The sequence below is a fragment of the Eublepharis macularius genome, chromosome 10 (genome assembly GCF_028583425.1).
Source record: "Eublepharis macularius isolate TG4126 chromosome 10, MPM_Emac_v1.0, whole genome shotgun sequence".
Taxonomy (NCBI): domain Eukaryota; kingdom Metazoa; phylum Chordata; class Lepidosauria; order Squamata; family Eublepharidae; genus Eublepharis; species Eublepharis macularius.
Genome location: NC_072799.1, coordinates 850,134 through 877,793, shown reverse-complemented (window position 1 = coordinate 877,793; position 27,660 = coordinate 850,134). Strand labels below are relative to the sequence as shown.

At 55.0% G+C, this 27,660-nt stretch overlaps 1 protein-coding gene across 1 annotated transcript in view; it reads right to left on the bottom strand.

Annotated features, from left to right (window-relative positions):
- Positions 1-18,132, bottom strand: part of LOC129337013 (rab11 family-interacting protein 1-like) — a 57,840-nt gene extending 39,708 nt beyond the window's left edge. The window contains exon 1 of the mRNA XM_054990458.1: positions 17,934-18,132. The gene's annotated coding sequence lies outside the window, so the exon portion shown is untranslated. The remainder of the gene's footprint in view (positions 1-17,933) is intronic.
- Positions 18,133-27,660: the final 9,528 nt, after the last annotated feature.

Sequence of the window (27,660 nt, the reverse complement as noted above, 5' to 3'; positions counted from 1 at the left end):
CCTGCCCGGCTGAGGAGCCTGCCTTTCTGCCCTCCTCAGGACAGATTCAAACCCAACAAAAACACATCATTAAAGCAACTGAAACCCCGGGTCCACCTGGCCGGTCCGAGGCCACCCTTGGAGCCAAAGCCCTGGCCTGAGACCCGTGCAGGCCCCACTGCTGCTGTGGCCCCCGGGCCAAGTTACTGGCAGTCGCATTTGACACAGGGAGCAAGCAGGGTCTTTGCTCCTGGCACCGCTTTGGCCAAGAGCAAGGGAGCCACGCGCCTCTTGGACGGCTCTCTTGCCAGCGCTCCTCCTCGGCCGGTTCTTAGAGGCTTGCGATCGGGCAGAAGAGTTCATGCCGCAGCAAGGCCCGGCTGGTCTCCGAGGCAGGAGCCCCCGCTCAGCACTACAGCCCTGCCCCTCCAGGACAAGGGCCAGTGCCGGATTCAGTCACACACACACACACACCCCACCGTTCTCCCCAGTGGGGACCCGGAGCAGCTCACAACGTTCTCTCCTCTATCCTCACAACAACAGCCCTGTGGAGTAGGCTGGGCTGAGTGTGTGTGACTGGCCCATGGGTGGGGATTCAAACCTGGGCCTGCCAGATCCTGGTCTGGCCCTCTAATCACTACACCATGCTGCCTCTATGTGTCCCAGCTGTGGCATCCATGGAGACGTCATGGGCCACAAGGAGCCGAGGGCTCCAACACACAGAAAGGGCTTCCCTGCAAGGGTGTGTGTGTGTGTGCGTGCGCCCCATGCTCAGGCGTGGGGGGAGGAGCCACCTGACGTTCCCAATCTCAGGCGCCAGGATGTCTGGGCCCAGCCCAGAGGGAGGGGGACTCAGGTCACGCCAGTTACTGTGAAGACAACACTGCCCCCCACCTGTGCCCCCCAAAGCAGCCCACAGCGAGGTAGCTTTCCCCCACTTTAGATGCCGGGGGGGGGGGAGACTATACACCCATGTCCCCCATCTGCCTTCACCTGGGTGGCCTGCCATAACCTCGCCACCGTCTTGCCCACGGCATGGCCAGTTCAGCCCTCTGCCACGGCTGCTGCTGTTCTCGTCGCTCTGGTTCTATTCCACAACGCTCAACTGCCGCGGCTCTTAAAGGAGCCCCCTCCACAACCCAAGCCCCCTGCCTGGCCCATTCCGGACCCCCAAAGCCACTTCTCCTCCAGAGGAGGCAGCTCAAGCTTCCCCTAAAACAAAACCCCCAGCCAGGAAGTCCCACCCCCAGGTGGGCTGTTTTTCGGTGCCAAGAAAGCCTCTTGGTTGCTCTGCAGACCCAGGCCGCTGCCAGCCAAGCCCCAGGGGCCACATGCACGGCGGCCTTCTGGCACACACTGCTTCCATTCACAGGGGATTCTCCTCCTAGGCACTTGGCCACGGCTGTTCCAGCTCTGGGCCTTTCCAGAAACCTTCCTTCCGAAGCTAAAGCAGAATTACTTGTGTGCAGCTTAGCCCCCCAGACAACCGCCCCATTGTCAGCCTGTCACCAGTTCACATGCTCAGGCTTTGCAGCTTAAGACCAAACATTATGGAGGGGCCTGGGGGGCACTTTCAGCAGCGCCAGGACACAGAGGGCACAATGGGAAGGCCACAGCTCCAGAAGGCCCGTCGGTCTTGGGCTAGAGATGCCCCGCAGGACGCCAGCCAGTCCACAGACAGCCACTTCCAAGAGAGAGTTGTGAAGGCTCTCTGGCACTGCACAGTATGCACACCCCCTCCTTGGAGGGCTGTATCGCGGGGGGCTTTTTCCCATTTGAAACGGTCAGCGCAAGAGACCCCCCCACCTCCCCCCCGCCATTTTCCCTTCCTGAGACGGCCCTGTGCAGCTGCTCTTTTGGCTCTTGTAGGGTGGCCCCAGTGGGGCAAACTAGCCCCATGGGGCTATCTGAGGTTGGGGAAATGGCTCAGCTGAGAGACAGGGCCTTGCGTATCTGATGCATAATCAGCACACACACACACTCCAAAGTTCCCTGTCCTGAATGCCCACCATCTCTCTCGGGCCAGGCACAGCAGAGATGCACGGCCCCTGAGGACGCACAACAAGCCGGTGGCTTGGGGGTCCCATTCCCTTCCTCACCATCGAAGGTGCCTCTACACATCCTGCAAATACAGAAGCAGCAGGAACCAAGCCTTCTGCAAGGAGCTGACCCAAGACGGCAAACTGAATGCAGAATCCTAAGGGAGGCCTCACTTCACAGGGTGCCCCAAGAACAGGCATCTCCCGGGGGCTCCTGCAGAGAACCAGCCCCACCGAGGATAGCAAGTGCCTCTTTAAAACAAACATCAACAGATCCAGCTTTGAAGTTCGGCCAGAATACCATCACTATTAGCCCCACATCTCTTTAGAACTGGCCCGTAACTGGACTGGCAGCTGGTCCCAGACTTCACTGACTACCCAGCCTTCGACTGTGGCCACACTGAAGCCAAGAAGGCGGCACCTCAGCCAGGCCCAGCTGCCCTTTCCCCCATTTCATGCCAGTATCCTTGGCATGCAAGGCATGAGACAGGGCAACCTGCCCCCCAGCCCAGGCCCTGCAGCCCAGCAACGCTTCTTTGACTGGCCAGGTCAGGTACCTCCAGGCCACAGCCATATGGCCATCGATGGCAAATGTCCAGGACTGCCTGCAATCATTCGCTCATGCAAACACAAAATTACAGCAGTGAATTCCAGTATCTTGTTTTACTAACTCACCTAATAAACCAGCTGATCATGATAAAATCTTTGGGGGCTGTTTTCAGGGAATTAATGCTTTACAAAATGCTTTTAACAGTCGGCCTTTTTTGGAACAGTCAAAGGCCATACCCACGTTACAAACCCAGAGAGTTAAACATTACATTTGATGTATAGGGAGGTGTACCCGGCTGCGGTTAAAACCATGTCACATATTCCTGAGGGCTTCTTGGTGGATCCAAGGTCCAGCCAGCCAGCATTACTCATCCTCCGGACCTCAGGAAAGGACGCCTTCCAGAGATCCCAGCAGGACTTCAACAGCTTTCACCTGCCCACCACACTGAGACGGGGCCAGTCCACAGAGCCAGGCCAGTTTTCCAAAAACCCACTAGACACCTGAGCATCACCTTATGCTGAAAACGCATCAACCACCACCTGCGTTTCCATGCCGCTAGCTACCACCTGGATCATACCGCACGATCCTTGGCCTAATCCATGGCCAAGTACTAACAACTCTGCTCCAGTTTCATGGGCAGGGCTTACAACAGGACTTACAACAGACATTCTTGGGATTACAATACCCACCCCAAAAGAAGGAACAGACAAATACCCAGAAATAGCCTACAAGAAAACAGGCTGAAAAGAGGCAACAAAAGACGACTAGCTGTCACCAGTGTAACAGCCGGGGTGGTGAAGTAGTTAGAATAGTTAAGTGGTAAGATCTGGTAGACCCAGGTTCAAATCCCCTCTCCGCCATGGAAACTCATCAGGTGACCCTGGGCCAGGCACGTTCTCGGCCCAACCTGCCTCACAGGGTGTTGTTGAGAAGGTAAAATGTAGGAGGGGAGAACAGTGTCCTAAGCCGCTTTGTGTCTCCACTGAGGGAAAAAACAGGCCCTAAGTATCTACATTAAAAATACAGCTTTCAGTTCAAACCATTCCAGTTCCTCAATGGCCTGCAGTCCGTCCTGGATGTGAATATTTCTCCTTCACAGGCTTTGCATAGCTGGCAGGGACCAGCTGCAGCATATGCCACCTCTGTCCCTATATCCACCTGGGCACTCCGATGGCAGGACCGAGTATCACCCGCTACACCTGCTTTACCAGGGTTTTTTTTACATTGCTGTTACCACCTCCAGACAGAGGCAGTTAAGAAATAACATACATACAGGGAATATGCAGCCAAGCAAGAGCACGTCCCAGGAGCCTGAAAAGCAGCCGCACCCTGGTCAGCGAAGGCCCACCTGGGCCTCCTTGGAAGCTAGGCTGAGTACCCAGCCCAGCCTTCGGCCTTCAGCCAGGGCAAAAGCCTGTTATCCCTTAAGGAGCCCCAAGGCAAGCCACAGGGTCAGCCGCATGAACATCTTTCGGACAACCATCCAAAGAGAACCGACGCTTCGTTTCCATCAGCTGGGAAAACCCGAATCTGCCCATGAAGCAACCGGCTCTTCTTGTTGCCAAAAACTTCTGGCTGCTTACAGGCCCAGGCTACACACACACACGCTCAGCCTGACTTTGCTCGATGGAACTTGTGCCCACATCAGCACAGAAAAACTCGCCCTACAAGCCAGGTGCCTTGCTTAATTTTTTGTATGTGAACATAGCAGAAAGAAATCGGAACCCCTTCAAATGCAAACCACAAACTTGTTTTAGCAACCATTATTTAAGTGATTTTAAAATGGCATTCTCCCCACCACCACACCGCCGAGCTTTAGATCAACATGCCCTGTTGGGTCAACATGTGTCAAGAGTTTACAGGCATACTTTGCCATGCAGGTTATCCGTCGCCACTCAACCTGCACTGGCCCATCCACACCACAGAAAATGGGAGAGAGAGAGAGTGGTAACTGACCCGCATTAAGGGTCCCATTGTGCCCAGATGCACGGCTATAGACATAGGCAGAATCAGGAGTCCAGTACATACCCCAGAACACACGCAGATTATTTCAAGGCCAAGAGCAGAGGCAGCCGGTTTAACGCGCCGTATGGCTTGGAGAACCACCAGCACATTATGTCCAAAAAGAGTTAGCCAGCTGACATTGAGAGGCCTTTCGGCTCTCCTTTGTGGGAAGATCTGAGCTGGTCAGAAGGAACTTGTGGGATGTTGCTGGAGCCGTCAGCCTGGATAAGCTGGTCCCGGCTGTTGCTTCAGGTACATTTTGCTCATAAGCCAGTCCTTTATTTAGACTCAGCTGACCACGCCACACTGCTGCAACCTCCAGACCGGACTCCACTAAAAACACTCTATGCGGGGGGGGGGGCAACCTCTGAAGACATCTCCGAAGCTTCAGTTGGCACAAAATGTGGCCGCAAGTCCCCAGTCCAAGTCAGAAACAGGCTGAGTCGGGAGAGGGGGCTATCTGCTTTAATGGCTCCACTCCCTCGATCAGCCAACTCCAGGCGGCGCTGTAAGACTGCAGCTCCCCCCAGGGCATCTGTGCCGTGCCCTCGGGCAGAGTTCCATCTTGTCCCCCATGTTCTTTAAGACAAGCGATGCTGGCTGGGAAGGCGGGGCTTCTGCAGGACGTTTTACTCCCCACTTTCAAAGGGGTTCAGTTGGCCCTCGTGGACTTGGTTAAGAGCCTGGGGGTTGTACTGGATCCAGCACTGCTAGAGAAGGAAGTCAACACAGCTGCAAAGAAGGCCTTCTCCCAACTCAGACTAGCCTGGGAGATGCCCCCCCTCACCTTGACACACCCAATCTGGCCACCTGGATCCACACCATGGTAACATCAAGCCAAGACTACTGTAATACATTCTACATAGGTTTCCCCTCAAAGTCTCCAGCTGGCACAGAACTCCACAGCTCGGTTATGATCAGGAGCTTGGTACAGCATGCCTATCGCTCCCATTATGCAGTCACTCCACTGGCTTCCCATCAGTTCCCAGGCTCAAGTCCTGCTCTCTCTGCCCCCCCCCCCCGCTTCAGAGGTGAGGCAGCTGGCGACTAGAGACAGGGCATCGTCAGTGGTGGCACCACACCTGTGGAATGCCTCGTCCCTGCTGAGGCTCCCCTGGAGGCTTCCATACTGTCTCTTAGGTGCCAGGACAAAACATTCTCCCCCCCCTGCCCCCCCGCTGGCTTTTAACTCAAAGTATTTATGCAACTTCAACAGGTCTACGGAGGAGGCTTATATTTTTCCTAAACAAATAAAGGGGGGATCAGCCGAGAGCTGGGTCCGGCTCCCCAGCTGCCCCGGCCTCCTCAGAGCGAACGTGAGGAACATTCCCGGCTGGAAGTGTTTTCCGTAGCCGGCCGCCAGCTCAGGAAGTCCAGTCCCCCCCCTCCCGCTGCACAGATGTGCCTTGAACTGCAGAGCCCCCAGCAGGCAGAGGGAGCGCCGGCCCAACTGAACATGCCAGATAACGTGCAGGAACGGCAGCAGGAACAACAAGCCTCAGCAGGTTTGTCGCCCTCCTGAAATCTGCCTGAAGAAATGGGGAGGTCCTGAAAACCTCCTAGATCTCCGGGGCCAGAACGGTGTGGGGCTATGAGACCCCTCCCCTGATCCACCAGGAATGTCCTCCTAACCAGGGCTTTTTTTCTGGGAAAAGAGGTGGTGGAACTCAGTGGTGGAACTCAAGACCTCGCAATGACATCACGTTGGGTCAGCTGGAACAAGGGGGGAGTTTTTAAAAGTTTCAATTGCCCTCGGCGAAAATGGTCACATGGCCGGTGGCCCCGCCCCCTGATCTCCAGACAGAGGGGAGTTTAGCGTGCCCTCCACTTTGCTCCAGCGGCGCGGAGGGCACTCTAAACTCCTCTCTGTCTGGAGATCAGGGGGCGGGGCCACCGGCCATGTGACCATTTTCAAGAGGCGCCGGAACTCCGTTCCACCGCGTTCCCGCTGAAAAAAAGCCCTGCTCCTAACCACGTCACCCCCATCAGCCACGCTCCTTTGCCCCCCTCCACCACCACCACCGCGCAACTTGCCAAGGCCTCAGGCAGCTCCCTGAAAGAGCGTCCCAACAGGCTGGATTTTGGAGGTAGGGCTGAGAGACTGATCTCTGCTAAAAGTTTACTATTTATGTATTTGTTTTCTTTAAAACATTTCTATGCCACCTTTCCACAGAAAACATTTCAAACACTAAAATATTTCAAACATTAAAATATAAAATACCCCTCCCACCCTTTGCTGCCCGGATGATAAGGACTCCTTTTTCCACTACCCGCATCTAACGAAGGGACTCTCGAAAGCTCGCACCCTGGAAATCTAGTTGGTCTTTAAGGTGCCCCACTGTATCTGAATCTTGCTCTTCTACTACAGACCAACATCTGAAACTATAAAAAATTTAACATACGCATGGAGGAAGGCTAAGAGTTAGTGAGAGAATGCCAAACAAAACAAAGTCGTCTGCTAATGGAAGAAAGATGAATCCCAGGGCAGGGAGTTCCAAAGTTGGTGCCAGGACTTAAAAGGCCCTTTCACAAGTCGCCACATGCTTAGCCTCACATGGTGGGGACACCCAAAGCAAGGTGTGCAAAGATGCATACTGGCACCAAGCTATATAAAAGGCTATAAAGGTCAATACCAGCCCTGTGAATTGGGCCTGGAAGCAAGCTGTGAGCCAGCGCAGATGGAACAAGGCTGGAGTGATATGCTTGGTCCCTATGACCCATTCCAGTCAGCATTCTGGCCACAACATTCTGTACCAACTGTCGCTCTGGATAGTCTTCTAGGACCACCCCACACAGAATTCATTGCAGTAGTCCAATCTAGATGTTACCAGGGAATGCACTACATCGGAAACATCTGTCATACCCAGGAGGGGCCACAGCTTATCCAAGAGCAGACACGGGTCCAGGAGCACCCCAAGCTACGAACTCACTCTTTTTAGGGGGAGCGCAACCCCATCCAGTACAGATGTCCCAATTCCTGTATCAAACTTTCCCCATCCAAATAAAAATAAGCCTCCCAGAGATTTAAGATCGATCCTACTCCAAGCACAGGAGGAAGGCGGGATCCAAGTCTTAGTACCCAAAATGCTGCTCCAGAGCATGTGGGCCTGCCCACAACAAACAGGGGGGGGGGGGTCTCAAAGATGTTTCACTAAAGAGGCAGGGACCACTCACTTCACCACTATGTTACCTTACGCACTATCCATTGTTTTCAGTATGTGCTACTATGTACTACCTGCCGCTTTAAGTACGATCCTTCTGTGTAGTTCTTTGATGTTTAAAGTCAGTCTTAGAATTACTTATGTTCCGTTTCAGCATCTCTTCAACTCTGTATCGGATTTCTGCTAATGCTAGGTCTTTATAAACTAGCATTTATTTACCCTCTGGCACTGTTTGCTGAAATGCCCTTGTTATCAACTGCATTAATCGCACACGATGTAATCCGCCTTGGGTCTCAGTGAGAAAGGCGGACTATAAATGACAGACAGACAGACAAAGGCCGCATGGGCGTGCAACTGATTAACTGCTGGGGGCGGAACTCCGCCCCCCCCCACATTCACTTCGACATAAAGCGTTTATCCATGGGGAGATCTCACCCCTCTGGCGAAAAGAGAAGTACTTACAGGCCAGCATGCGGAGTCACCTGCAGGGAAAGTGAGGGGCTGACCCGGCAGCCCCTTCTCAAGGGAACTGGGCTCTCCACATCTGTCTATCCCAGCTGTGCACTGCCCCAAGTTCCTGCGGAGCTAGCCCTGGGCCAGGCAAGGCCCATCGTCACAGCTCACGACCTGCTTTCCAGTGAGGGCTCAGGGCAGAGGCCACATGAACCAGTTCCAGAAAGCAGAACCCCTTGCCAGCCACCCCTGCAGCAAGACGCTGGCGAGGCAGACGCACTCTCCCAAGGACTGCATGCCCCGCACAGCCTCTGGCTTCTGCAACAAAGCAGCTCTGCAGGTCAGGAAGCAACCTGACTTCCAGAAAGAATGCAACGCAGGTGCACGTCTACAGGATTCTCAGGGACAAGCACAGCCTCGGCTGCATGGGAGCAGCGCAAAGAAAAAAAACCCAGCCGTCCCTCTGTCCCACGACTGACTGGGAATTGGCTCCGAGGGGAAGAGCACCTGCCCAAGGCACAAGTCCTCTCTGCTGCCCAGGACTGTCAACACAGATTGCCCGGCACAAGGAAGACATCGGGCAAGTCTACTAGGAAGACTCAGACGCTGATCCAGTGCCAGGCGCACAGCTCCATGCCGAGGGACAGACACACAACTTTGCTTGGCCATGAGGGACCATCGGATTGTGCAGCAGGATAAACGGTGCAAGTTGCTGTAGTAAAGTGGTCAAATGGCTGGGCTCAGAATCAGCACTGTACTGGTTCGAATCCCACCACCACCATGGGTTCTACAGGTGGCCTTGGGTCAGCCCCTCCTCTCAGCCCAGCTCCCCAGCTGGATTGTGCGGGAAATAACAACACTGTGTTCACCACTTTTGAGTGGAGCACTAAGCTGTCCAGAAGAGCGGTATATAAGTGCAGTTATTGTTATTGTTCGTTATTTCCTCCAGCCCCCTGCCCATCCCAGACCCAAAATAAGATGCTGCAAAGATGAGTGGGTGCCCCAGCCACCATACAGCACCTCACGCAGAAGAGGATACACAACAGAGAGTTGCAAGCAGAAGTCAGCCAGAGCTTATCTCTACCAAGAGAGCGCTGGTCCCTCATGCAGCCCTGGAGCCACCGCCTCTGCTGGGCACAGCCCAGCGCCCAGCACCACCTATCAGGTGTTGGTTTGCCACAGGGGAGCAGAAGGCCCACCCTGCCCCCTTTTAACCGCCCCTTGCCACCTCTCCAGGCTCCCGGGGTGGTAGGCCTCAGGGCCACCATCAAGGTTTCAACTTAAAGAAGGGGGAACGCCTCGGCTTTCCGCCCTCCATGGCTTCCGTGCCAAAAGGGCCCGCCTTCTCCAGGCCCCTCACTGCGCCATGCGAGGCATTTGAACAGACACAGGCGGGCGAGACAAACCCCCCCACACACACTGCCCCAGAACCTCCCCTCAGCCTCCTCCTCACGCAGGAGTGAGTGAGGAGAAAAACAAGGATTTGGGGAGAGATAACAGGAAAGAGAAATCAGGACAAAGTAACGTAAATAAATCCCCAAGAAGGATTCGGTTCCTTCGGCCCTGAGCTTCACACAATGCAAGGTGGACAAGACACAGAAAGGACATTTACACGACAGGATCGTCACTAAGACGTTGAACTGCATCTGCTGCAATTTCTACCACCTTCCTGCCTCTCCCGGCAAAGGACAGGAGCTTAAATCAACCCCAACTCCTAAGCAAACCTCCAGCAAGGGAACTGAAGCAGCCTCTTTCCCCCCATGGTCACCAGCGTTCTGTGGCCAAAGGACATTCACTGGCCCAGCACCGGCTGGTAACAAGCACTCCGAGCTGAAAGCTGAACCCAGCGCTGCAGGCACCCAAACGTGCTCAGCCGCTGTGCCCTTCCGCCCGGAAGCCTCACCCTCTAAGCCTAGTCGTTCAGTGCTAAGGGCAGCAGTCTTTCCTGAACAGCATTTCTGCCCATGCTCAGAGGCACTTTCCCCTCCAGGGAGCCTGCAACAAGGCCTCCGTGAACACCCAATGCTACATGCAGCAAGCCAGGGCCCCGCAGACCCTCTCGTTTCCCTTTGAATCGTGCCCTGCCTCCATGGCAGTCAGGGGCCACACAGAGCAAAGCCCCTCCACATTTTATCCTGTAGTTGGTTAGGCAGAGAGAGACTGACAGCCCAAGCCCACCCAGTGAGCTGCTTGGCCGAGGGGAGGGGGCTGACCCAGCATCTTGCAAGCCCTCGCCTGATCCTGCCAAGCGCCACTCAGCCCTGGCTCAGCACTGGGAGCCGGGAAGGGAGAGAGGGAGGCCTGCCTAGCTTAGCCCCAGAAAGGCTCCTCTTTGGAGTCCTCCAACACCTGCAAGGGGACACAGGCCCCGAAAGGAAGTCAGGCCAACGGCTGCCACAGGACGGGCCCTCCTTAACAGGGAGTTCTCGCCGGCTAGCTGTGCGTTTCAACATCCAGGAAATTCCTCCGTCTGCAGAGTCACTACGAAAATAAGCACTTGCGGCATTCCCCCCCCACCCCCCACCTCACCCCAAACAGGCACAAACACAGGTTACCTCACAGCAGCTCAAAGGAAACCCCCCCCCACACACACACACACTGCAGCACCCTGTTCAAGCCCCCAGACAGGACGCCCTGCAGGGAAAAGGGCCAAGGAAGGAACCAAGTGGGTGGGGAGGCAGGGCAGGCAGGACTGGGGGGAAGCACCTCAGCAGCCGGGACCCCCAGCCCGCAGAAAGAGCCTCAGAGAGGGCCTCAGGCCCGGCTCCAAAGGCAAGGAATACGTTCGCTTCCATGACTGCCCCTCAACGCAGAGAGCCGCTGAGCAGGACCCCACCCCCCCAGCCCTGAGGTCTGCTCCACGCTCAAGGCCACAAGGGCAGCCGGGGAGGGCTACGTTATTTACCTCCTTTATACCCCGCCTCTCCCCTCAACGGGGACCCAAAGCAGATTACACCCTTCTCCTCTCCTCCGTTTTATCCTCACAACAGCCCTGTGAGGAAGGCCAGGCTCAGAGTGGGTGACTGGCCCAAGATCACCCAGGGAGCCTCCACAGCACAGCAGGGATTTGAACCTGGATCTCCCAAATCCCAGCATAACACTGCAACCAAAACACCACACTAGCTCTCAAACGGGAAACTGAAATGGCAGGGGAAGAGACTGTCTCCCCCCCACCCCCACTCTTCTGGTTTTCTGTGCTAAAATTCTCTGCCTACAAAGGAACGTTCCAAACTGTGATCTGTCACCCACCTAAACTTGTGCGCTTAGATCTACCCCCTCGATCTGCCAGATTTACGAACAGGTCTAAGAAGAAAGGAATTCTAATGCGGATGCCCACCTGCCCCGGTGGGTTGCAGCGAGGCCCCCGGCGGGTGTGGCGCTGTGGCCCCGGGGGTCTGAGCGCCTGCTTCGCATGCAGAAGGTTCCAGCCCCCCCCCACCCCATCTCCACTGAAAAGCTGATGTGTAGGACCCCCCCGCCCCCAACAGGGAACAACAGGGCTGACCTCAATCCATCAAGGGTGCGACTCAGGAGAAGGCAGCGCCATGAGCCATGATCCATACGTAATTTAGAAAGAGAAGACCATAAGCACATAACATTTAAAAAGTAGGAAAATGTTTAAATATTTAAAGAAAACATTAATATTTTACAACATAATCCTCATCCCAACCGGAGCAACTTTGCACAGAGCTGCACGGTTAGAATGCCCTCTGAGGCTGCGCAAAAGCCCTCGGCCCAAGTCGGAAACAGGCTGCACTGACAGGCGGCTCTGCAGGCCCCGGCAGAGCAGAGGCCAGGAACCCACGCCGAGGGTGTGGGTGCAAAGAGTCCACGCAGGCAGCAATACTGCAAGGCTGAGGCAGGCGCCCGGCGCCCTTTCAGCGTCACAGAGCCGTTGAGAAAAAAACTCAAGCAGACCCAAGGAGCACGCCTGAATTTCCAGGGCAAACTGAGAATGCTTAACAGGGTACGTGTAAAAGGAAACAGGTTGCTACTTCATTTATTTGCGTCATTTACAGTCTTGTCAAAGATGCAGAGGAGTTGGCCGTGTTAGTCTGTGGTAGCAAAATCAAAAAGAGTCCAGGAGCACCTTTAAGACTGACCAATTTTGTTGTAGCATCAGCTTTCGAGAATCAAGTTCTCTTCGTCAGATGCCTTAGCTGTTTGGCTTCTACAAACTAACAGGACAAACTCCTTTGAAGCCAACTGATACACACACTAAAAGGAGATGTTTACATATACTCGCAAAGGAATGTTTTGATTGCTCCCTCCCCCTTCCTCCCCCTAATTGCCGCCTCTCTCTCTCCTCCTCTTCTGTATTTGACCAGTCTCTGTACCATGCATCTGACGAAGAGAACTTGATTCTCGAAAGCTTATGCTACAATAAAATTGGTTAGTCTTAAAGGTGCTACTGGACTCTTTTTGATTTAGTCTTGTCGAAGGCTTTCACGGCCGGAGAATGATGGTTGTTGTGGGTTTTCCGGGCTGTATTGCCGTGGTCTTGGCATTGTAGTTCCTGACGTTTTGCCAGCAGCTGTGGCTGGCATCTTCAGAGGTGTAGCACCAAAAGACAGATATCTCTCAGTGTCACAGCGTGGAAAAGATGTTGGCAGGTCATTTATATCTACTCAGGAGGGGTGGGGTTGAGCTGAGTCATCCTGTAAGAGTTTCCCAGGGTGTGGAATGCTAATGGCGGGAGGCTTCACTGTATCCTGAGGAGGTTCTTTTGCATATGGATTGGTGCTTGATATGCTAATCTTCTCTGCAGGGCTATTGTTGGGTATAGAGTGTTTTGTTAGCCTGGTGTTTTTCCAGAACTGGAAACCATGCTCTGTTCATTCTTAAGGTTTCTTCTTTCCTGTTGAAGTTTTGCTTATGCTTGTGAATTTCAATGGCTTCCCTGTGCAGTCTGACAAAGTAGTTGGAAGTGTTGTCTAGTATTTTGGTGTCCTGGAATAAGATACTGTGCCCTGTTTGAGTTAGGCTATGTTCAGCCACTGCTGATTTTTCAGGCTGTCCAAGTCTGCAGTGTCTTTCATGTTCTTTTATTCTTGTCTGGATGCTACGCTTTGTGGTCCCGATGTACACTTGTCCACAGCTGCAGGGTATACGGTATACTCCTGCCGAGGTGAGGGGGTCTCTACTGTCTTTTGCTGATCGTAGCATCTGTTGTATTTTTCGGGTGGGTCTGAATACTGCTTGAAGGTTATGCTTTTTCATAAGCTTTCCCATCTGATCAGTAATTCCTTTGATATATGGCAAAAACACTTTTCCTGTAGGAGACTGTTTTTCCTTGGTTGTTTTGATTCATCCTGGGTTTGATTGCTCTTCGGATTTCATTTCTGGAGTAGCCATTTCCCTGAAGTGCGTGGTTTAGATGATTAATTTCCTCATTGAGAAAGTGCGGCTCACATATCCGTCTTGCACGATCCACTAATGTTTTCATTATGCCTCTTTTCTGTCAGGGGTGGTGATTGGAGTTTTTGTGTAAGTACCGATCTGTGTGAGTTGGTTTCCAGGATGACTCAGCTCAATCCCACCCCTCCGGAGTAGATACAAATGACCTGCCAACATCTTTTCCACACTGTGACACTGACAGATCTCTGTCTTTTGGTGCCACACCTCTGAAGATGCCAGCCACAGCTGCTGGTGAAACGTCAGGAACTACAATGCCAAGACCACGGCAATACAGCCCGGAAAACCCACAACAACCATCATTTACAGTCTGCCTTTCTCACTGAGACTCAAGGCAGATTACACAGCGTGGGTCAGTACAGTTAATATCAAAGACATCTCAATAAACATACATGCAGATCTGCAAAGATTTAAAAATCAGGTGAGATCCAATACAGAACTGAAGAAATGTTGGAGCAGAGCATATGCAATTCTACGAGTGACATCTTAAACAACACAGGAACTACCCAGTAGGATTATACTTATGGCAACGGTAGTGGAGTCTACGGTCCCTCAACACTTACAGCAATAGCAGTCAAGCCTGTGGTCCCTCCTTACTCCTTTACTGATGGATCTCTCAAGGCCACTTCCTTGGAGTACAGCCCCTCTCCTGAGTAACGATCCAGGAGAACTCCAGTTGGCCTTTAAAGTGATACTGGATCCAGATCACGCACCCTCCCGGTGAAGCCTCGCCCAAGTTGCCAAGCATTGATTCCGATGCCCCAGTCAACCGGGCACCTCCTCCAGTCCACCTTCAGTACTGAAACGCTTGAAAGTCAGGGGACTGGCGAAGGCTCTTCCCCCTGTCCCGAGGCCACCGTGGACACCTCGGCACGCCTAGCAAGGGTGACAAGGCAGCTCTCAGAAGCACCAAAGCGTTACCTGGTTCCTGGCCGCCGTGCAGGGCAAGGTGGAAGGCGGGGGGAGCGCTCTCTTTTGGGGCGGCTTCAAAAAGCCGGTTTTCCTTTTCAGCTTTAAAGGGGAAATTATTATACTTTAGCCTGTGTTTTTCTTTACTACACTTATTTCTCCTGTACATTCTTCTTGCCCACCATGTTGAGAAAAGGGGAGGGTACACCACCAGGGCAAAAAAGCCAACTGTTCATGACAGAGAGTGTTTATTAGAGAATTATGCACTAAAAAGATTTTTATATTTCAATCTCAATCTTGGAAAGATGACTGTTGAATGAGGAAGATACAACCAATGAGAATATTGTTCAATCCCCTGAGGAATCCAATACGAAATGGGTAGAGATCGGGATATAAAAACACTGCCTCTTATTGAGATTAGAATATAAAAATCATTTTGATCTATAACTCTCTGCAGACATCTCTCTTTCTTGCCATCTTCCCGAGCACATGGTTGGTGGAAAAAGAAAAAAAAACAGCTTAATAAACTAAGCAATGTCCTTCAGGTCCGAAGCCGCCGTGCCTCTGCGCCCAGGAGAGAGGGCCTCTTACCCCTGAACCCACAGCAGAGGGAGGAGTTCTGCCCCCCCAAGAGGGGTTCCTGACTCAGTCTCGGAAAAGCCCCAGAGCCAGAGCCAGAGAGCAAAACGTCCCCCGGACTCCGCACGTGTCCTGACGGATGAACAGCGCAAGCAGAGGGCCACGCTCGCCAAGGAGAGGCCGAAGACAGCTTGCCACCAGGCCCTGACACACCTCACACCAGCAGGGGGTAAGCAAGTGAGCCCAGCAGGTGCCCAAGGCCCACCCTTTCCGCACAGGAAAGCAGGAAACAGCCCTCCCCATCTCTCTTGGGGAAAGGAAGACAACCCCCCACCCCCACCCACCCCCAGGATGAAGGTAGTCAAGCTGCCGGGGAAGGGGCACGCTTAGTGGCACACCTCCCCTCCCCTGGCTGGGGTGGGAGGCCACAAGAAGCAGAGCCTGTTCGATAGAAGCTCCCCGGGTACAGACACTCGCCTGGCACCCAACCAGTTGCGTTTCTGGTGCCACGAGAACCTGGTGCACCCGTTATCAGTCAAGCACTCAGATCATTAACAACAAGTCTCGGTTTTCCCTCCCCCCCAAATTCTATCATTTTATGAAGCTTTACAATTGAGAGAGTTTCATTTTTATAGCTGTTTTTATTTTGCCTCCCTCCTTCTTTTAAACGTGTTTGAAATGCTGCTCTGTCATGTGACCTGATCGAATGAGTGCGCAAAGGGGCATTTCCCTCCCCCTCACCACAGCAGACTCCAGGATGCCACCTCCCCGCAGCGAGGAAGGCAGGACTCAAGCAGACTCTCACCAGAGGCAGCCTCCACTCAGCCAAGGCGGAAAAGCGCACACGCACACAGCCAGCTGCCTCCTTTCTGCAACGCAGGTTGTTTGGCTGGGAACAACTTCCGCAGCACAGCACTTTGGATCCCACCCTTCCGCCAAGAAGCACACAAGGCTCTCTCCCCTCCAGTCTGTCCTCACAACAGCCCTCTACGGTAGGACAGGCTGAGAGTGCACAACCAGCCCAAGGCCATCCAGTGAGCTGCACAAAGGAATTGGTTTGAAGTGAAGGTTAATAAAATTTTACACTAGCGAAGGTGTTAGTTTTCACGTATCTATTTTTAAAAGCATGTTGATAATTTGTTTGGAATGTTTTTACGCCCTTTCTCCAAAATCTTGCTCAAACCACCACAAACCTGGATTACTGGGGAAGGCGGCTCATAGCTTTTCAGAAACAGGACTATGCAAGGGAAACAAGTTTCCCAAAGAGAACGCAATCACAGGACTGACCCTGAATGCAGCGCAGAGCGTCCAGAATCCCCTGTGATGCTCCAGCCATGTGACCCCCCCTCTGCTCCAAACAGCAACGAATGCTGCCTTCTAGCCCCCCACAGAGTCACGGTCTCCGTGCAACTTGGGGAAAGCCGTTTCTTAAACTCAAAGGAGCTTCCACACCCAAGTGGCTGCACAGGGCAGACAGAGCGAGACGCGCCAAGAGTGCGAGGCAGGGCTTCCTCCGTTCACACCGGCAGCAGCCCTTCGGGTACCCCGCGCCAGCCCCCGCAGGGCTTTACAGGCCATCCCCGTACCCTTCAACTGTGCTCAGAAGCCAGCCAATCTCAGCATTAGCGAGAGGTGAGGAGCCCACCAGCGCTGGGTCAAGACCAGCCAAAAGCCCCAAGACTGGGCTCCTTCTGACCCTGCAGCCCCCCAAGATACGTCCCGTTTGACCCAGCAGAACGGCTATCCACGGCCACAGCCCCGCCCCGCCCCGCCCCCGCAGCACCCTCTGCCACCTTCTGCAGTCCTGACCCAGACCCGAGACACCTCTCCCCCCGCCCCCCCCCCCCGAGCAGCAACAGGCACCCGGCTGGGGAAAGCACCCCCACCACTTGGGTTCCCCTGGAAATTAGTTGGGGAGGGCTTGGGACCCCCCCCCCCCCGGTCTCGGCCGAGCACCCCTGGCACGGCTTCCGGGCCATCCAAGCCTGCCCTGGCAATTTCTTAACTTCCTTTAGACCCTCCCCCCACCTTTCACCTCAGTGGGGGCCCAAAGGGGGTCCTCTCCTCCATTCATCCCACAACAGCCCTGTGAGGTAGGTTAAGCTGAGCGTTTGTGACTGGTGCAAAGCCACCCAGCGAGCTTTTCCAGCAGAGCAGCGATTCAAGCCCAGGTCTCCCAAACCCTGGGCTGACCCGCTAACCACTGGGCCTGCTGGCTCCCACTTGCCGAGCTCCCTGCCCAAGGCAGTCCGCCTGCAGCCAGCCCGCGCCTGCCGCTCGCCTCGCTCGCCCCGCACCGGCCCAGCAGGCGCCTCTCATCTGCGGCTCAGGCCCGGCCGCCATCTCCGGCTCCCTCGGCAGGGCAACTGCCAAGGGCGCTGCCCCGAGGAGCCGCGCCGGCGCCTGAGCCCCGCGAGAGGCCCGCCCGGCCCGGGGCCGCCTGCCAGCAAACAGCCGCGCAGCGCGACCCCGGCCGTGACTCGGCACTTCTCCGTCCAGGGCCAGCGCAGCACCGCGGAGGCGGCCGAGCCCCACTGGGCCCCCCCAACCGCCGCACTGGCCCTGCCGGGCCGCTCTGGACGCGCCGGCTGCCCCCCGGGTCCCCCCCCCACCCGGGAGCGCCTCCCGGCAAGCCAGGAGGGCCCCGGCCCCCCCAAGCTCCGCAGGGCCCACGGCGGCGGGGCGGGGCGGGGCGCCCTTTGCGCGGCGAGCCGGAGTCGGGCCGCCTTCACACGTGCAAGAAGCGCGCCTGCCCGAGCCGCGCGCCGCCCCAGGGCCCACCCCGCTACCCCCCCCCCCCCTCCTGGGGCCCAGCCTCCCGCCGGGGGCCCCGGCGCCACTCACTGGTCCGGGTGGGCGCGTCCGGCGGCGAGCAGCGGCCCCAGGGCGAGGGCGGCGCGGCCGAGGAAGCGGTGGGGGCCGACGAGGGCGCGCTGCCAGACGGTGAGCAGCAGCAGCAGCAGCGCGGCGTCGGCGGCGTCGGGGGCCTCGGGCGGCAGCTCCAGCGCGCACGCCTCGTCCCAGCGCGGCCCGCCGCCGCCCCGCGGGGTGGCCACCGACGTGCGCCGCTTCTGGCGGCCCAGCTGCAGCTCGGCGAAGGCGTCGCCCGCGCCGCCCTTGGCCCGCAGCCCGCGCGCCTGCACCACCGTCACCTCGACGTGGCTCGGCAGCCAGCCGCCCCCCGCCGCCGCCCACGGCGCGCTCATGCCCGGCCCGGCCCGGCGCCCGCGCCGCCTCCCTGCTCGGCTGCGGCAAAGTTTCGGCCCTCCTGCGGCGGCCGCGCAGCTGCAACCGGCCCGCCGCTCGCTGGCTCGCTGGCGGCCTCGCTCGCTCCCGCGCCTGCCGGGCCGGCCTCGCCCCCGACGCTGCGGCCGCCCACGCGCCCCCGCCCCCTCCGCGCCGCGGCTGCGCGCCCCGCCCCGGAGCCCCCCGCCGCAGGACGGCCCGCCCGGCCCGGAGACGCCGCGCGCGCAGCCGAGCCGCGCAGGCCTCCCGCGCCCGGGCGCCCCGAGGGCGGCCGGCAGGCAGGAGCCTCGGCCCCGGGCCCTCGGCTCGTGGCGCCCCGGCGCTCCACCCGCTGGGCATCGCGGCCCCTCCGGGCGCCCGCCCGCGCCCGCGCCTGCCCTCTTCTCTGAAAGGAAAGAGCGGGACGCGAAGGGAAAGAGCCGCGGGCAGCACCCAGGACAGCTGCCCCCGGCGCCAGCCACGGCTGCAAGTCTCTCTCCCGGCCGGCCACCGGCGCCCGGGCCCCAAGGGCCGCGTCCACAGTGGTCCCCCGCAATTGCCAGTATGGGTTCGCTTTCCGTATAAAAGCAGACGCCTCTGGCTGGCGATCTTCTGCTCTTGTCAGACGCGATTTGTGGCATTTTTACATTACGCACGAAGTCCGGTTGCGTTGCTAATGTGTGCCAGGACCGCACTGAAGTTTCTGAGGGCAGCCCTCCTTTGCCTTCTGTTTCCAGCAAAGTTCCTGCCTCCATCTTCAATTATCAGCTCTTGGGACTGCAGAGGGGAGGCCGCATGCTGCTGTTCACTTTGCAGCCCAAAGCGGCCCCTCTTTATTTTATTTTATTATTTATTTCACCACCTCTCCCCCATCTTTAGTGCTCAGGGCGGTTTACAGCACACAAAGGGTTTTGAAATGGTTTCATTTATTTGCTGCTTTTATTCCTCACTTTCTCCCCAATGGGGACACAACGTGCCTTTCATCATTCTGCCCGTCTCCCTTATTGTGGAGCTGTTGAAAATGTACAATACTTCGCACAATGAAAAGCAATGCTGGAGCTTACACACACACCGGACAAAGGACTGCACTGGTTGTAACTAATGAGATGTAAACAAAGCAACATAAGTGGAATGGCAGGAGGAAGAGGAGCGTTAACCGATTACTTCTGACTAAATATTCGGTAGGCTCTTGCCCATGGAAATGGGTATCGCTGGATTTTTCCGGGGCGCGCAATGCTTATTTGACCTGTGTCACCCTCCAGGTTCAGTGAAATAATGAGACTGAACACGGTGGTCCTTTACAGCCCCTGATGAAGTCCAAGTGACGAAATCTGCCATTCAGCCGGCCTCAGCTAGGGCTACCACCTTGAAGGATCTCCAGTTTGAAAAATAGGAAGATACCTACAACAACAAAAAAAAGAAACATATTTGGAACATTAACGTTGTAGACTTACCTCATTTATGAACTCGGAGCTCTTTTCCCTGTTCCTAGAGTTGACGGAACGGGGCTGTTAGTCCTCTGGCACAGCTTTGAGAGACATTATTGTATGAACTACGTTTCTGTAAATTGTATTTATTGTAAGCATTATTGAATATGTTTACATAGAGCACTGTCACTTTAAACACAATTTAGTATTATTTTTAGTGAATACACTTTCATATTGTTCTGTTATCCCCGCGTGGTTCTTCCATTCTGTTCCTCCTCCAAGGTAGGGAGAAATTGCTTGGAATCATACGCTAGATAAGGTGTTTGCTTATGTGTGCTTATCTTATAGATGCATCTCCTAACTCTCAGATGAAAAGAATACAGGAATAAAAGAATACAGGAATAAAAGAGGAATAAAAGCAGACGCCTCTGGCTGGCGATCTTCTGCTCTTGTCAGACGCGATTTGTGGAATAAAAGAATACAGTCTGCCATGACTGTATATGGGCTGTGCCTCTGGTCTCTGAGAGTATGGGAAGTTCTTTATTGCTGCAATGCCAGTAGGTTATCTCGCAAATGTTACAGTGTCCTTGACTGCCAGCTGAAACTGACTCAAAATGTATCCTTGAGAACCAAAGATAAGTTCATCTTTCTCACTGTCTACTCTAAAACAATGCCTCACCCCACCCCACCCCCGTTAACGGTCCTCTTTCCCAAAGGCGGGAATATTCCCTATAACTAGCATTGATAGCCCCACATATGTCACTTCTGTCAATTCCACTGTCTGAACACCTTGTACTGAATGGATCTCTAATAAAGTTATTTCAACTGGAACACCTGTGTGTTACCTGGAGAACTTGGGGACCCAACTGCCAGGGACTGACCCTGACTCACCCCGGTGGCCCCCATAGAAAGCCCTGCTGAGAGATGCCAACTTGGTCAAGGCTACACTTGGAGTAATTTTAGCTGTGCAGGGGCTTCAGTTTAATAACAACAACATTTGATTTATATATCGCCCTTCAGGGCAACATAATGCCCGTTCAGAGCAGTTTACAAAGTGTGTTATTATTATCCCCACAACAACAATCACCCTGTGAGGTGAGTGGGGCTGAGAGAGCTCTGAGAGAGCTGTGGTCAACCAGCTGGCTTCAAGTGGAGGAGCAGGGACTCAAACTCGGCTCTCTAGATATTTCAATAGCAATGGAAAAAGACATACATGGGAAAAATGAAATTGAAATTAGAAATTAATATTAATATTTATTGTTTTGTTGATATTTTATGATTTTAAACTGTAATTTGTTATATAAAAATTGCAGTTTTATGATGTTGTGACCTGCCCTGAGCCCACTTGCAGGAACGGTGGGATATAAATCCAATAAATAAATAAATGGGGAAAGAAGTAAACTTGACAAAAATTAAGCTTCTCCGGCTACATCTCTAAGGCGGCAAATTGCTTAGGGCTGCCACATGTTGGCATAAGGGGATGCACCAACGCTGCACAGCTCAGCTGCTCCGGCGTAGAACCTTTGTTAGCTCCCTTTCTGCTGTGCAAGAACTCCAGGCAGCTTACAATACAGATAAAAACAAACACAGATCAAAACAAAGGGTTTTTTTTAAAAAACACAGTTTAGGACTGCCAGTAACGTAAAAACAAAGCTAATTAAAAGCAGTCCTAAATAAAAAGGTCTTCAGCTGCCTCCTAAAGACTGACAGCACAGAGCCCACGCGTGCTTCCTTGGCGGGGGGGGTGCCATTCCATCACCGTGGGACTGCCACCGAAAAGGCCCTCTCCTGTGGACCCACCGGGTATACTTTAGCCAATGGGACAGCACAGGAGGTGAAAAGGCCAGGCCAGGGGAAGGCTCCTAAGGCCGCCTGGCTCATGTCCTGTCCCCAGGGTGTGCACAGCGTTATGCCATGAAAATGAGTTTCGACACCCCCAAAACCTTGAAAAGACTCCACTGTCTGTTAGTTAGAGCTTTACTTGAAAAGTTGCTAGTTCATGATCTTACGAGGGTCTTTGTCAGGAACGAAGCACAACCAAATATGATGAGCATCTTTCATTTATAGGCTAGCATCCCCCCACACACACACACCTTTCTAGAGGTTGTCTACTACTGCTGGGAACTATCTGTACAGAGGAGGACACGGGTTCAAGCATAGTCTAAGAGAGGGAATTCCAGCAAGAATTCACATCCTGGGAGCGTTGAGAACCACAGCTGCCACAGATAAACATAACATCACAACCTCCAGCCTCAAACCCTAACCCCCACCCCCAGGTATGAGTATGGCAGATGCTGCCACCATCCGGACACTGAGCTCCGCCTCCTCCCACCACAGCTCACAACCACAGCACAAGACACCAGCTGAGGCTGCAGCCGGGCAGGCACAGCCCTCCCAAGTGCCAGCCAGGCCGCTCCTCTTGCCATCCCTCTGGCCTCATGTTGAGCACACTGACCAGTGGCTGGGGGGACTTTGGCGGTAGGAAGCCCACAGGTAAGGTGCTCAGCACAGCAAGACAACAAGCACTTCCTGTCTTGCAGCTCAACGACTTTCCCTATCCCAGTAGCTGCCAGCAGCGCCTCCCGCTATGGAGGGGGCACGGGGCATGCAAGCACGGGGCAAGGGAGGGGGCTGTAGGTGACCCTGTGATGGTGCGGGAGGGGCAGGGGACGCGTTGCTGGGTGACATGCGCCACTCGGGCCTGTGCTCCTCCTAGCCAGTGCTCAGGATCCTGGAGCCTCTGTCCTAGGTTTGGGAAGGGACTTTTTTCCCTGCTGGGGAGCAATACTCATTACTGTCCTTGCGTCTCTTTTATCTCTTTCCAGGCAGCCATCCAACAGGGTCAGAGGCCAGAAGCGTGTATCCCGCTGCTCTGCTGTGGGGCTGCTGGCTTTCTTGTTCACGCCTCCTTCCTGACTCATTGCATGCTATGTATCAGATAGCTGTCGGGCCAGTGCACTCGGACGTGTCACGAGATGTGGAGACTGAGAGAGCTCCGTTTGTGATCCTGAGGTTTGTTACTTACTCTTCCAGAGCTCCATTCCAGATCCTGTCCAGCCTGTGCTCGGAGTCCCTCACAGCTGCACCTGCGTTTCAGTGGAGTTTGGTAGCGATGCATCTCCGCCTGCTCCCAGCTCATGCCTAATCTCCGATGTCTTTGGCCTGGGGCTCATACTGGGTGGCAATGGAGAGGCTCTGCCCCCTTCCTCTGCAGTGTATGGGGCTGGTTTCAACACCTGGGCCAGTTGGGGGTGCCAAATGCCCCGAGGTGAGGTCTTTGGAGGATGGGCCTGCACTGTATGAGGTGCGAGTTCCAGTCCCGCCACCTCCTTCTGCTCTTCAGCAGTTGCTGTCAGAAGCTGAGCTTTTTCGTAGCCCCACCCGTCCCCCCTTGGCAGGATCTGTCCTCCTCCTCCTGTTTCCCACATGAGTGAGTGATGGGGGGGGGGGGTGACAGGAAGGCCTTCTCTGGAGGTTCTCTCTCGCCTGAAGCTGCCCCTCACTGCATCCCTCCCCACCCTGAACGGAACGCTTCCCGGGAAGAGGCCACGGCCTTTCTTCCGCCAAGTGAACTGTAAATGGGTCTGGGTGGTACGGTCAGAGAGGCTGGGCACCCTTCCCTGTGTGCTGCCAGTCAAAAGAGCGTCTGCAGGAGGAGGAGATTCGTCCCCTCCCACCCAGGAGCCTGGCAGGCTCAGTACTCCGTACAGCTGCCTGTGCACTGCATGAGAGCTCGCTCTCCCCCCCTCTCTGCTCCCTGAAGCTGCGTCTTCTTCTTAAATATTTTTCCTTTGCCAAGAGTACAAAGGTTATAAAACAGCACCATTCTGGTGCCTGCAGTTAGGGCTGAGCAGTCTTGATTTCACGCAGGTCAAGGGACGTGGACCGGAAAGTTGTGTCCACTGCACAGAAGACGGGTGAATCCAAATACAGTCATTCTGTTTTGCCTCCTCTCTGTCCTCCATGTGGGATGAAGACAGTAGCTTCTACCTCACGTTGGGAAAACCCGGCTGTAGACCAGGAGGAGTTCAAGAAAGGAGCACGTTTGCACAACTTGCCCCATTTCCGGGGGGGGGGGGGGGCGGGGCACTGCATGGTTTCTGCCGGCCAGCCGAAATGCATCTTGCGCTGGGCTCTGATGCCTTGCCGAAGGGCTGTGCTCGCCCTCCCCGGAGGCCTCTGCTTAGCTCCCAGGGGCTGCTCAGGGCAGCAGAGGGATTCTTGTCTGGCTAAAAGGAACGTGGGTTCATCTTCGGAGCAGCTGCATCTACACCTCCCCCCCCCCCAGACACACACAACGCCACTAGGGGCAGGGGCGCCTTCCTGTCTTCTGCATCATCGCTCCGTATTACCCATTCACTGGGCAATTTCCAGAAGGAAAGGTACTGGGCTCAGTCCTGCCTGGGGACATAGGACAGCCCCGCTGGATCCCCCCCCAAAGGCCCCCCACCTCAGCATCACCATCACCAGCCGTGGCCAGCCAGGTGCCCCCAGCTGCCCTCAGCCACTGCCTCTCTACACAGAGGCCTCCTTCCTGTCTCAGAGCCGGTTGTTGGAGCTCCATGGAAGGCCCCGCCCTCACCCAGGGTGTCAAGAGGAGGGGCACCAGCCATCAGCAGGGGAGGGGCTGCCAGCATCTCACACCTGAGCCCTGTGCCCTGGGCTCCAATCCTGTTGCAGGCCCTGCTGCTGAGCTCGATGGCTGCAAGCCGCCTCCTGGCCCCGCTTCTCTTGGCGGCCACGGCCCATCCCTGGCCCTGTCTGAGAGCCAAGCTACAAGTGACACCTGACACAGGTTGGACACTTGTCAGCTTCCCTCAAGTTTTGATGGGAAATGTAGGCATCCTGGTTTTACAGCTTGGCTCTCAATTACAGCTGCAAGACCAGGATGCCTACATTTCCCATCAAAACTTGAGGGAAGCTGACAAGTGTCCAACCTGTGTCAGGCGTCACTTGTAGCTTGGCTCTGAGCCTCTCCGTTCAGGGTGGGGCAGTGAAGCTTCCCTGCTGAGGCCTGCTGGGTGCCTTGCCTGGGCGTGGGGGCGTCTCTTTTTGATGCCCAATTTAAAGGGGGCCGAAACAGGCTCCTGGAACCAGCAGGAGGGATGCAGGCATCGGCCCTCTTGCTCCTCCATCCTGTACATGCTTGCGAGCAGAAATAGTCCTGCAGCTTCCAAAGAAGAGGAGCCAGAGACGATGCGCGGGGCAGGGGAGGGGCATCATCCTGGCTCTGCCGGGCCCAGGAAGAAAGCAGGCTTGGTGCACTGACAACCGCAGCAGCAGCCGTGTGGGTTTGTTTTGCTGCCTTCTCCAAGGCACCCCCTCCTGCCAGCAATGGGGAGGGGCCTCAGCCGTGGGGGCTCTGCTCCCCTCTAGGTCCCACTCTGGGTTGGGAAATGCCTGGAGATTTGGGGCAGAGCCTGACGAAGGCAGAGTTCGGAGCCCCTTTTCTACCTTATGGCCCTCAAGGAGGCTTCCAACAGACACAAAATACAAGTACAAACTCCATTTAATGTCACAATCTAGAACTATCAGTCTAAAGCAGCTCTAAATAAAACTGCCTTCAGCTCCCTTCTAAGGACAGGCAGTGCGGGGGCCTCAGCTCCCCAGCTGGATTGGGGAGGTAATAATAACACTGACTTTGCTCACTGCTCTGAATGGGGCACTAACCTGTCTCATAAGAAGGATCGTCATCGTCGTCATTATTGGTGACCTCGCAAGTCAGCACTCTGCTGGTTTGACTCCCACTCCTGCCATGAGCTCTGCAGGCAGCCTTGGGTCAGCCCCTCCTCTCAGCCCAGCTCCCCAGCTGAATTGTGGGGATAATAACACACCGGCTGTGTTCATGGTTCTGAGTGGGGCACTGATCTGTCCGGAGGAGCGGGGAATCCTCCTTTCTCACCAGGGACTAGCATCCCCGTGTAATTGGTCCAGGGTCACCCAGCAACTTTCCGTGGCCGATTGGGGGTTTGAGTATTAGAGAAACACGACAGGCTGCTGGAAAGCTCTCCTGTTACCTGTCGCCCCTCCTGAAGACCCCCTGGCCCAGGGCGTCCCAGCCTCCTTCCTTTTTGGCACTGCAACTCCCATCGTCGCCCTGAGGTCGGGGGCCTGTTTTCAAACACCGCATTATTTTCTGGCGAGGGATGCCTGCCGCAAACCTTTAGCTGCCCTTGCAAATAGCGTTTGGGGGGGGGGGCGGTCTGGAGACAACCTGGGCCAGATATTTGGACTTCTTTCACTTTTGGCTCTGGGATGTTTGTCATCACCCTGAAGCTGCTGGCCAATTTTAGATCCCCCCCTTTCTTTCTGAGGAGTATGCCAGCCACAAATGGACAGAGGGGTGGACGGGCTGCTCTTTTTATTACTATGGATTCATGGCAACCACCAGCCAAGCCATCTCTTTGGTTACAATCTTTGGTTGGGGGGGGTCCACATGTGGGGGAGGGGCAGGTGGAATCTTTGTCCGGGGGCCCTTTGGGCTCTCAGGTAGCAGCGCCTGCCCTCCCCAGGGAGTGTTCGCAGAGCACTCGCCAGAGGAGCCGTGTTGTGGCAGCAGCTGGGCTCCACGGCTGTCATGGCCCACAGGTTTGGGCTGCCCATCAGATGCATGAAAATAAAATTAAAATAATTTGAAATAAAAATAAAATGGTAAGTGGCTGTTCTACGTGCCTGAGGGGCTGTTCTACCTGGTACTTGTGCGTGGCAACTGTAAGCTCCCTTGCAATGGATCTGGCTGGCCCTGGAAGGTCTCAGTGGTGGCTGCTGGGCCTTGAACCGGTGGCTCACCCCGTGCCAAGCCAGTGCACTGGCACTGGGCCGCAGTCTCCAACTGCAGAGGGCCTGCCCGCACGACGTCGCAGTCCCCTTTGCCCAGCGTAAGAAACGTGACTGCCGATTAAAGATGCTCAGGCACAGACACCCTGGTTTGGCTAACGCCCTGGTCACAGCTGGACCTGATTCTTCAAGGATTCATTTGGCAGCTCATTGATCTGTTGGTGTTCCTAACCATGCAGTTCAGCACCATTTGCTTTTCATGCATGTGCTTTCTCACCCGCTGCCCAGCCGAGTATTACCACATCCTTGAGGCGTAACTGCTCCTCTCAGCAGGCGATTGCTTGAGTAGACAATTGTATCACAGAAATCGGTCGTCAGCAAATGCTTTGTTTCAATAAAGGCCAACCCTTCAGTATTTGTCCAAGTCGCCCCTGGCGATGCCGATGGCTGCCCATCAGTCTTTGCACATGCCTGGTTTTGAAGAAACTCGATGCAAACCAGTTTGGCAGGCATACGCAGCTGAATCTAACAGATTACATGATCAACTCAGATTTCTTACATGCCCAGGGTAATGTCGATCACCACCTTGGGGTCAGGTAGCAATTTTCCCCAGGCCAGTGTGGCCAGGGATCCTGGAGGTGTTTTGCCATCTTCTGGGCATGGAGTCGGGGTCACTGGGGCAGTCGGGGGGGGGTAAGTTGGGAATTTCCTGCATTGTGCAGGGGGTTGGGATAGAGGACCCTAGAGATCCCTTCCAACCCTATGATTCTATGATGCATACCTTCGCAGATGGCCAGTTCAACTGCCAGACACGTTTGTGGAGGAATTCACAGTCTCCCCCCTCCCCCCCATTGCAGATGTCCAAAGCAACGGCCAGCTCAGCACCACTCTAGGCAGCCCCTGCTCCAGAAATCAGCCCTTTGTGAGGCATAGCCTGAGATGAAGAATACGCTCCATTCCTGTTCCAACGCCAGCATGTAGTGTTCCTTTTGCCAGGTTCTGATTGTGTTTAAGCCAAAGAGACTCCATTTTAATCCTGTCAGTATATTAAGTGTTTCTTTTGCAGGTGGCAAGCCTTCCCATGAAAGCTTACAGGGAGAAGAGGAATGTTGTGTCTACATATGTCTGCCTTTCCGACACCC